The following is a 9,465-nucleotide window of genomic DNA, read 5'->3' on the forward strand; positions in this document are numbered from 1 at the left end:
AGGAAACCAAGACCCCACCCTGACTGAGGCAGAAAGGGCAAGAGCTCCATGAAAGATACAGAAGAAGAGACCTCTCATCCCTCAACATCCATATTAATAATTAGGGGGTTCATGGCTCTTAGAAAAGAGGTAGGCATGAAAGTTAGTTAGGGGGGTTTGGGTCTGCCTGAAAAGACACTGAGGTCATCCTATCTCAGAAGGAGTCCTCTTTAATTCGTCCACAATTAAGCAAGGCAGAAGGCATTTTTTTTTTTAACTCACCCAAAGAAACCACCAGGCAGAGATTTAAGTACCAGTTTAAGCCAGTCACTTATACCTGCACAATGAAGACCCAACGACCTTCAACTCACCTGAGTCTCATTATATCATCATTATAATATGATTCATATGTCTGGAAGTTCATTAATATCATTATAACAGGCTGAATTCTGGGAACGAACATGCTCAGAAAGCAAAATGATGAATCATTGAGTCCTGTCAATCTTAGTTGTCAATCAAGGAAGCCCACTCTTCTAAGAAAAGTAACCATCCACAGCAAAAAAGGGATAAAAACCCCAAAGTCTTTGTTACTAGGCCTTTTGAGCCACACTTCCCCTGCTGAGGTCCGCTTCCACTTCTGGAAGTGCACTTTCCTTCTAATAAAACTATTATTTTCTACTGTATTCTAGTATCTTGCTCAATTCTTTGTTTGAGACATCAAGAACCTGGACAACGCACCAGGAGAGGACCTCACTCTCTGGTAATAATATGTCTCCAGACAACTTCTATACAGTTGACATTAGCTACTGTAGAAGCACACTGTTAGAGCGCAGATGGCAGATCAATTCATAGTGCCTTTCTAATGTGGGGAAGGCTTTGCCATAGAATTCAGTCTTGATAAATGAGCATGGTTTTCCATGAAGAAAATAGCTTGAAGATATAGAATTCCAGACAGAGAAAACAGTATGATCAGAGGCATGCATGTGGGAATGACATCACAACTCGAGTTAAAAAAAAAAGAAAAAAGAAAAAAAAATGTATAGGAGAGAAGTATAAAGAAAGAGCAAAACAAACTGCCTTAACCTGATAAAACTAGAGCCGTGTTCACATGAATGAGAAGCAAAAAAGAGTTTCCTTTAAAAATAAACAGGGGTCATCTTTTTTTTTTGTTTTGTTTTCTCCCAAGTGACTAAAGGCAGATTTCTATAGGGTTAGGAAATAAAAAAAAATCCCTGGTGAATTTTGAAAATTACTGAGCTTTATATATTTAGATCAGAGGGGGTTATGGTTTATTTTTATATTAGATTTTTTTTCCATCACTTTAAATCTCCCATTCTTTTAATTTTTAGGCTAACATTTAAGAGCGTTAGCAGAGCCTGCAAAGACTTCTGTAAAGCTCCTCTTTATGGCTCCAGTCTCATCTGATTCTGGCCAGGAAGCTCCTATGCCCCAGCTACAGTCAATCACTATTTCTTGCATGGGCTGTTGCTACTCTCTGGAACTCTGTCTCCCTAAACACTAACTTACCAGCCCTTTATAACTCTCGATTATCTTTCAAGTTTCTGCTCAAGTATTGCTTCCTTTGGGAAGCCTCCTCTAAATATCCAGTCTTTATTTCCCTACTTTAGAACCCTAGGGTACCCTCTTCAGAGTTCTCACAGCACTCTATGCTCTTCTCAACCAGGACAGCCAGTTAATTGAATTATTAAGGTTATTTCTTATAATAGTAGAGTATGAGCTTTGTTCATCCTTTCATTTGTTTATCTATTCATCAAAAATATATTGAGAACTTCTTAAGCTAGACACTGTGAAAAAGATACTGATGATTTGCCCTCACAAAACTTATAACCTAGTGTGAGAAACAGATAATTACATGAGAGTCCTGTAAGTGCTGTGATGGTAGAAGTACAGGATGCTTAAGGAAGCACATAGGGAGGATAGTTAACTTGGACCAAGTTGGAGGAGAGTACAGAGAAAATGAAGAAGAGAATTTAGGAAAACTTCTTGAAAAAAGTACTTCCTTAGCTGAAACTTCATTTAACAAATTTATTGAGCGCTTACAATATGTTAGGTATGATTTGAGATGCTTGGGATAGATCAGTGAACAAAAGACCAAGATCTATGCCCTGCAGAGCTTAGGGAAACAGGAAATAAATAATAATTATAAATAAATTATACACTATGCTAGAACATGAATATGTGTTACAAATAAAAGAAAAAATATAGAGAGAGCAAGTTGAGATTTGGAGTGCAAAGAATGCTGGGTAGGTATTGGAAAGACTTATAGGATTAATGGCCTTTGGTCAAGGGAGGTGTTTGGGTGCACCATATCCTAACCACTAGATCATCAGGGAGTGTTAGCTGAGGTGTTTAGAATAAAAGTGGGTATAGGGCACGTGGGAGTTTGAGACAGAGGGACTATCATTTAAGGTCAAAGGACAGTGAAGTTAAAGGAGAAATACACCAATCAAGGTCAAGAAGAAAACATATGACATACATTAGGATTATTTGAGGAGAGTTTAATATAAGAGATGTTAGCATAAAGGTACAGGAAGGGTGTAAGGAAATCACAAGGAACAGAGAAGTGCCCAGGGCTAAAACCAGTAGAGCTTCATTACCTCCCTGCACTGAAGGAGAAAGGACTGAGCTGTTGCCAGAACTCAGAGACAAAGGGTTGTAGGGAGAGGGCTGTCTAACAGGAGCTGTCATTAAGAAGTTAGCTGTCCTTAAGCAACCCCACAGGAACAGCCAGTGGAATTACTGCCCTGAACTTACTCACCTTCCTCCCTTTGATGTCTGGCTTTTGTGCTCCATTAATGAAATCCAACTGGAAGCCAAAGATCATGGAAATAGTTGGAGAATGGATTTGGAGAAACAAATGGAAGATATCCACACAGAGAAATGCTGAGGAGTTTATTCTTATAATGAGAGTCTTGTGTGTACTTATGTGCACAAAAATATGTGTAATCTAATGAATAAAAAGAAGAGGTTTTGATATGGAGTTTTAAAGAGGACTAATAAGACCTACTGTTGGTAAAGAAGAGTGCTGAAGTAGGACTGAGTAATAAACATTTGTTATGATTGTCCATGAATCGGTGTCTGGAAAAACTTCTGTTATAACCCTGCTTAGAAAACTGCTGGAAAATACTGCTTATTTGCTTTTTGCATTTTCATTTAATTGCCAGTATTAAGATTTGGTGGTTAAAATCCTTCCATATCTGGCTCTTATTTCTCATTAGAAGGACCTTTTTCTATACTAGCAAGATCTCAGAATTCAGCTAATGCAGTAATACTCAACAACCAATGGTGATCTGAAATGAAGAAAATTAGCCCACATGCCACAGAAAAAAAATTAAAAACATAGAAAATTCAGAAGAAAGGAAGAAAGGATGGGCTAATTTCCATTGGTTTGATGGCCTTACCATCCATGTTTCATTGGCAACTGATAGTATTCATATTTATCTAAAAAATAAGATTACATTAGGATATCATTGTGGAATCAGAACCATGATGCAGCTGGCAACAAATGCACTTTGACAAGATATAGATGAATCTTCTTTCCCGGCCCCTGCCTTATAACAATGAATAAAGCTAAGAAGACAAAACTGGCAAAGTGAAATGTCAGAGTGAGAATAGGGCCCAAAGCTGTTTTATTTTGTTTGACCCTTATGAAAATGGAATGCTCATTGACTTAATGGTCAGAGTTACTGGTCTGATTTCCCTGACTTACTTCTTTCCTTGGATATGATCATGCCTTCTATTAAAAAGCTATGTCAAAGTTTCCCATCTAGAAAATAGCCAGCATTCTAATTCCTTTGCTAAGGCAGAGTGGAGAATTTGCATAATTTATGAGACCTTTAAGTGACTTGGAAAGGGACTCATCACACACTTGTCCTTTACCTGTCAAATGGATACAGTGACATGGAGGAGCCCATGCCCTCTAAATCTCTCTTTCTCTCTGTATTTTTTCACTCTGTGAGGATACCCATCAGGAGTGGAACTGGCTGGAAGTCTAGGGAGCATCTTACCCACAGTTTGAACTGGAAGGAGTTCCAGAGAGTGCTGAGAGTCATAACTGCAGACTTGTTTCCAACTAACTACTTGTACCAGGGGCTGTGGTGAGCCCTTGAACTGTAGCCGACAGGTACAGGTGAGGACTGGAAAAGAAAAGACTGAGAAATAGCTATGAGGAAGTTATCAGATTAAAAGGAAACTGGGAAATAGCTGATGAGGGAAAGGACAGTCAAGTCCTAGCAGAGATGGGGATCAGAAGAATGATATAAGTAAAGTGTTACTTTGGCCTTTAAATTTCTGACATAAGAGGTGTGTCATGGGCTGTTATTTATAGCACATTCTGAACAGATGTTTTTGAGTAGATTTTTAGAAAGGGATTTTGAAGGGCTGTGGACCAGAGTGAAAGGACTGATGTAGTGTGAAATTAGAGCTGTAAGTGATTAACAAAATGGAAAGTTTCTGCCCTATAACTGTTAAATGACTTGCTGGAGTATAAATTCCATAGTGATATGCAAATATTAACAGCTTATAAGTAGTTAAGCATATCAGATAGACTTTCCATATAAACCATACAAATTTGATTTCATGCAGAAACATATAAGATGGCTTAGCATTACTAATATTGCTATTTACTACCTATTTCCTCTTTCTTTCTCAAGAATCCATTTTATGTAGTTAAACTACTATAGGGAATTGTACCCATCTCCTAACATTGGACTATCTAATCAGTGTCATTGTTCTAAAAAGTAAAGAAGATTTTTTCAGAGGCTGACAATTTAGAATCATAGCATTCATGGTGGGAAGGGAGTTTTAAAGCCATCTAATCCCATCACTAATCTGGTGCTTAAAGGTCCTCTATAACAGTGTTTTTCTAAGTGAATTGTGCCAGGATACCATGCGCCAGGCACTGTCCTAAGAATGCAGTGAGAAACAAGACATTATCATACCTGCCATCACAGAACGTTCAATGGAAAAAGGCAGATAATTAAAAGGAATGAAGTGCATTTCAACCAAGAAATGCAGTGATTTCAAAGAATTTTAGATTGTACTTCAATCTACTTTATTTTTTCATAAAGAAGATTTAACATACAGTTAAAACTAGTTCTCTAAAAATGTTTGCAAAACCCACAAACTATCTTATTAATGTCACAGTGGAATATAAAATACAACTAATGATATTGGAGAACTCATATCTCACAACAAAGATAAACATATTGCTCCAGATCAGAGCAGAATTGCAAAAAGGAGCAACTCTGTCCTTATTTTTATATGGGCAAAGTGATGACTATGAATCTGGATGGAGAAGGGAATTAGATAATGTATTCATTGAATATATTCTATGTGTCAGACTCTGAGAAATATTAGGCCATGAGGATGAAAACTCATTGTTTACCGCTGTATTCTCTGGAGTAGTATTTGGCATAGGGTAGGTACTGTATTACTCAGGGTTGTCCAGAGAAATGAAACAACTATATCTATATCTATATCTATATCTATATGTATCTCATGGAAACAGTGGTTTACCAGCTATCTAGGTAGACTTCCTTTAGCCCAGTCAAGCTGACACAAAATTAACCATCACAGATTAATAAACAAATACAGTCATAAGGAAATTAACAATGAATAAGTTCATTACTTTACTAGTGCAAATCTAGGAGGTAGATTTTCGGATTTTATGAATAAGACTATTGGTTCTTAAAAGGCTAAGATAGTTGGTTAAGATTGAGTAGTTAATGAGAGACAGGGCAATACTCAAGGGAAGATCTGTTGCTTTGAAATAAAGGTCCCTGATCTTTAGATTTGAACATGGAATTCTCCAGAATCTCCTCTCTATCTATCTAGTCTCCATTCTAAACATTCATACCAGCCTTTCCTCTCAAAATTTCTCCTATCACATAAATTTGTTTGTCTTGAGAATATATTTCTTACCACTTTCATGATTTCCACATACTATCCCTCTCCATGGAATGTCTTTACTCCATCTGCTTTTAAAATTCCTGCTAATACACCAAAACACAGCTTGAAAGCCACATTGACTTCTCTGAACCCCATGATAGCATGAAGCATACCTCCTCTATGATCCTGTAACTTTCTAAACATGCGTCTACCATGCAACTTACACAATTCTCAAGTTATTCCTTGGACTGATCTATCTGCCAACAGGCTTTGAGGTCTTAGAAGGCTGGGTCTATATTTTATTTCATTCTTGTACTTTTCTCGTGTAGCAAAATGTCTAGTATTGTAGGAATTTGATTAACTTTTAATTTAAGAGATGATGAATAAACAAACAAATCCAAGAATGAATAACCAAGACTGTGGTGCCTGAGAACATGCACCCTTAAGAACAAGATCTAGAACCACTCTAGAATGACTAGGGCATTAGGTACGTGACAAAAAGATATCAGGTGTCAGCTATTATCAGAACTAGGAGATACACAAAGGTGGGTTAAAGCTCATCAGAAGCAAAGGCCAGGTAATTTTGAGTCCCCGTGTTGTAATAGAACCTGGTTGTCAGTAGCCAAGAAGAGGCTGTGGAGGAATGAATGCGTGGAGAAATTATTTGTATTTGGTAGGTTAGAAATCAATTGATCCAGCTCTGGAGGAGAAAAGGAATTGAGAGTGTGGCTATGAGAAGACTATGACTTATGTTGGCTTTTTTTTCTCCTCTCTCAAGTTCTCTTGAAACCCTGTACTATTCTGAAGAGGTTTTACTACAAGTTGAATTGTTTAAAGCTGCACTCAGAGATTGTTCCACTGTCACTGGAATAAATTATCCTTTTATGAATTTTGTACCCAGAGAACATCTCTTTCTCTTTGGAGTTCTTCTGGGTATTGATTTTGACTCACACTTATCTTAGCAAAATAAAAAAGAAGCTCCCAATCAATTTTTGTTTTAGTTGAAAGCAATATAGCTTTCAAACTAGATTTTTTTTCCCCCTTTAATGTTACAAAATACATAAGGTGAGAAAAGCCTGGGATCGAGAATTTCGATCCTTCTGATTTTCATCATTTAGTTTATCTATCCATCTCTACTCAGTCCTTAAGCAGTATTGTTATTTATTTATTTATTTTCCTATTCTGGCCTGTGCAGCCATGCTTTGCTCCTGGCAGGTGCCCACTAAATAGATGTCAGAGCTAAACCAATGACAGGTATAACCATGCAATGAAAGTAATTTAAAAATAATTAAGAAAAGCTTAAGCCTACTTTTTAAAAAATTTACTCCAAAGGCTGACAGATGTAGAGCATATAGTCTGAGGTCCAACTGCCTAGATTCAAGTTCTGGCTCTGCCATTTACCAGCTTTGGAATCTTGGACAAGATACACATGTCTCTGTGACTCAGCAGTCTTGTCTGTATGATGGGAATAAAAACAGCACATATCTCATAAGGTTCTTGTGCGAATGAAATGAATTAATATATGTAAAGTGCTTGGACATATTAAAATCACTATAAATGCTAGGCATTTATATTATTATGGAACCCTCTCCCTCCCACACCCACAATGTTTCTGTGAAATTTTTTCCCATAAATTATGTTTAAAATGGGAATGCGGAATATCTTATTTGCATGTTTATTTGTGTGTCTATAAATTTCACTTTGTAGAGTTACCCTTTTCCCCACTAGTCTTTACCAAAAAATGGTACATTCTCTTTGGTGAAATAATAAATGGATTGGGCACAAGGAAGTTCCATAAAATAATGATGGCTCATAGACTATAAGTGACCAAAGAGATAATCAACTTAAAGAAATTTGAATTTAAGGTAGGTTTCGATTAGTAAAATTTAAATTTGTAAAAAATGTGGACTATTCATGAAGCTTTCCTCTACTTCATCGCACATTGAATTTTCTGTAGACACTATTTGAGCTATTGTAAAGTCATAGAGAAAGCAAAGGTCTTTATATTTATGTGAACTTGACCCTGAATACTGGCTCTGCAACTTTATATGAACATGGGAATAACATGCAGTTTCTATGAGCCTAGTTTTTCTCATTTACAGTTATAATAAGGTCATGCTGGTAATATAATTACAATTTAAGGAATAATTTTTAGCCTTTCAAACCATATACAGACATATACACACTATATACTTGCATTCACATATGCACTTGTTGATAGACACTTATATTAACCTACATGTCATCATCACAAATTAATTCTTATTTCAGTTTTATAGATGTATTCACCAATATTCAAACACATTAAGTAATTTGCCAGTCACAAAGCTAAAAAGTGGCAGATCTAGAATCTGAACCTAAATGTTTCTGGCTGCGAAGCCATGATCTCCTGCTTTTTATCATATTGCCTCTTGATACAGAGCTGATTTGAAAATTAAATGCAGTCAACATAAAATATCTAATATGAGGTTCAGCATATGGTAGATTCCTAATAATATTAGTTAGTTTACCATTTTTAAAATTACTAGAATGCATTTATGGCCATGCTACCCTGAATGAGCCCAATTCCGTCTGATCTCTGAAGCTAAACTGGGTCGGGTCTGGCTAGTACTTGGATGGGAGACCACCTAGGAAGACCAGGTGCTGTAGGCCTAAAAAATAAGCTGACAAGGTCCTTGCAATCTGTGAGGTCAATCAAGGGTTGCCTCACTTAAAAAAAATAAATAAATAAATAAAAATTTAAAAAATAATAAGATTACTAGAATGCTTTGTAAAGATGATGAGGATGATTATGGCTTTAATGATAATAGAAACATATTCATTGTTTACCATCTATTAAGCACTATACTTCATATGCTTCACATTTGTTATTTTATCTAATCACCACAATCCTAGGATAGGAGCATTGTTACTGTTATCCTCACTTTAAAAATTTAAAAAAAGAAGAATGGGGTGAAGGAGGGTTTGAACTTCTTCAATATCAGCTAAGACTTAAATCCAGGACTGTATTATTTGTCCATATTTAGCAACCATCTTACCTATAAGTGTTAAAAAAAAAAAAATCCCATGCCTTTTGAAGAATTATTCTATTTTTCCTATTTTCTAATAACTTCTCTTAAAATGACTTTAACCATGTGCATACCCCTTAAAATTATGTGGCTCTTTATTTTTCTATCATAGCAAAAGAGTTTTATCCCTGAGCCTATTAAAAAAAAAAAAAGGAAAAATTACATCAAATTTGAAAAACAGGCCTCAAGTTTATTCTTCCACATGATAGTTTATCTTTAGACCAGAAATAATGTAACATATATCCAAATTTGTGGTACTTATTTCATGCTGTATATAGAAAACTAGGAACCCAAATACTAAATTGAATGAGAAATAGAACTGTTCTTGAGTTAATAGTCTAGAAGGCTGCATAGATATCTCAAGCAGAGATGGTACACTGTAGACCAAAATAAATAAATTCCTCAAATATGTCCATCAAGTGTCCTGAGTTCAAACTTGGGGCTCTTTCTGAACGATCAAGCAGAAATATTCTACACAAAAATGTAACAAGTTTCTCCTTATCTTAAT

At 36.0% G+C, this 9,465-nt stretch overlaps 1 pseudogene; it reads left to right on the plus strand.

The window, feature by feature from the left end:
- Positions 1–8,422: 8,422 nt before the first annotated feature.
- Positions 8,423–8,541, plus strand: LOC112474959 (annotated as a pseudogene).
- The last annotated feature ends 924 nt before the right edge of the window (positions 8,542–9,465 follow it).

Source organism: Pteropus alecto, unplaced genomic scaffold (assembly GCF_000325575.1).
Source record: "Pteropus alecto unplaced genomic scaffold, ASM32557v1 scaffold7, whole genome shotgun sequence".
Lineage (NCBI taxonomy): Eukaryota > Metazoa > Chordata > Mammalia > Chiroptera > Pteropodidae > Pteropus > Pteropus alecto.